The sequence below is a fragment of the Hydra vulgaris genome, chromosome 08, assembly GCF_038396675.1.
Source record: "Hydra vulgaris chromosome 08, alternate assembly HydraT2T_AEP".
Lineage (NCBI taxonomy): Eukaryota > Metazoa > Cnidaria > Hydrozoa > Anthoathecata > Hydridae > Hydra > Hydra vulgaris.
The window spans coordinates 56,081,172-56,083,560 of record NC_088927.1 but is presented as its reverse complement, the minus strand read 5'-3'; the positions used below and the strand labels follow the sequence as shown (position 1 = coordinate 56,083,560).

At 29.9% G+C, this 2,389-nt stretch overlaps 1 long non-coding RNA gene across 1 annotated transcript; it reads left to right on the top strand.

Annotated features, from left to right (window-relative positions):
• The first annotated feature begins 223 nt into the window (after window positions 1–223).
• On the top strand, window positions 224–2,122 carry LOC136084383 (uncharacterized). Its single transcript, XR_010640529.1, has 4 exons — window positions 224–364; window positions 714–800; window positions 992–1,519; window positions 1,862–2,122. It is a non-coding gene; the product is annotated as an uncharacterized LOC136084383 (long non-coding RNA).
• Window positions 2,123–2,389: the final 267 nt, after the last annotated feature.

Below are 2,389 nucleotides of genomic sequence, written 5' to 3'. Positions count from 1 at the left end.
TTGCACGCCAGACATTCAATGTGCATGTCTAAAGATGGATAAAATAAAGTTTTATAATAACGCTTATTCTGCTAAGAAAAGGATATCATATCCAATACACCTCTGAAAAAGCTTTTTATATTGTACTTTTTACTTGTCATAGATTCAAGGGTTTTTTTCTTTTAGTCTATAATGTCGTATATAAGAGCTTATTGGGTGGAAAATAAAAAAGATTTTAAGAGAGTAATTCCTTCAAGTTGGGTGGATACAACAAGAAAAGTTGTTTATTGGCCAAATGGTTTGCATGTAAAACGTGCATTTGAAAATTTAGAAACGCCTAAATCTGGATGAAAACAGTTCTCTCTAATCAAAGTGAAAATTAGCGGTATGTGTTAAATATTCTAAGTGATTTTATATGTTTTTATTGTAGTTATACCAGAGAGACTAAACTAATGTTGTATGCATACAGCATTATAACATTTTTAGTAATCAAGGATTTTTATTATGTTCAAAAATTGATCATGAAAATAAATAATAGCATATATAAATATACAATTAAATAAAATATATAGATATAAGATATAAGTTGGTTTACTTTTAAGTATTGTATCACTAAAGCTCATAAGGTTGGGTTTAAACTCATTACCAGTGAATTTGATGTTTATGGAAGTTTTGAATCTTGTTAATTGGTAATAAATTATTCTTTTTATCAGTTTTTATTGCTATTTTTTAAGGTACAAAAGAAGATTGTGAAGGCTGCACAGATTACACGACCACCGAGGAAATAACCGAACCAGTGGAAATAATTTCTTCTGATAAAGGTAAGTTGATGTACTATTGTATATATTTATTATTTATGTTAACATATTCAGCATAAAATGTACTTTTTGTTTGTATGTATATTTTATTTCCTGAGCTTTAACCATGTACTTTTATTTACTTTTTAGGTATTTGCCTTTTCTGTATTAGTTTTTGTTAGTATCTAATTTATTTTTTGCATTTTACCTTACAGGAAAAATCTTTTCAAATATACCTCCAACATTCCCAACATGTAAAGTCATTGCAACTGCCCCACCACCCCATTTACAATCCACTCCACTTAGACCACCACCATCAAGATCAAATCACTCACAACCTGGTTTACATTCAAGATCACATTCAGGGTCAAACTTGCATTCACCAGCACATTCACCGTCAAGGTCACGATTACGGTCTAAGTCTCGTTCATGTTCAAGATCACGTTTTCAGTCGAAGCCTCGTTCACGATCAAGGTCAGGTTCACACTCGAAGTCTAATTCACATTCAAAGTCACATTTGCAGTTGAAGTCCCCATTAGGTTTGAAGTCTTGCTCACAGTCTAGGTCCCAAGCACAATGTTCACGATCTCGATCAAACTCAGACTAAAGATCTTCTCATTCAAATTCAAATGTCTCCAGACTTGGGTTGGTTGCAGTATCACCAATTGTCTGTAAATCTACCCCAATAAAAAGAAAAGATGCTGTGCATTTTAGACGGAAAGATTTTCCTTTGGACGTTGGAGGTGAGAATTTTATTATTTTAAGATTTTGTTTTGAATGTTATTTTAAGTTTTAAGTTATGCAGCACATACGTCCAGAGTACGGCACATTTTTCCATACACTCTACAAGCCTGGTTTTGATTAGTTTATTTTAATCACCATACTCAAGTGGTAGTTTAAAATACTTATTATTACCTCTATTTATTTCTACTAGTTAGTAATCTCTAGTTGTTACCTACATAAAAGGTATTTTGTTTATCAACAAAATTTCCAAACAAACTTAAACAAATTTATTTGAAAAATAGTAAATCTTAATGGCTCATATATTTTCGTTATTGGGTAAATAATCACCTTTTCTCGTTTAGACTTTCAATACACTGTGATAAAATTGCTGACAAAGCAGTTAGAAAACCACAATACAATACACCAACAGCGTGAAACAACAATGACTGGAATAAATTTAAGTAATCTTCCTGCTAAATTTCTCCAAGTTGATGAACTTTTGGATTTTGAAAAGGTCTTGATTAGTGATGAAGATCTGTCTAAGAAACTTGTAAGTTATCATTTTAGATGGGCATTAGATAAACGGTTTATCTAATGGTTTATCTATTGTTTCACATATCCAGTTATTATAAAAGAAAATGTACAATTATTCCAGATGAATGAGTTTATTTAAAGGATATGGTTATTGTTTTATTAGGAATAATTGTTTTTAAAAGTATTTACAAAGTTTTTAAATGTTTTTAAATTCTGCGCTCTTATTCCAATTAATTAATTTAATGAAGTTAATAACTTCAAAAATGTTTTTGTTATTTTTTTTCTATGTTAATATATATTAAAATTGTAACCCAATCTAATATTTACAGTAAAAGAAGTGTAAAGCCAAAGTAAGG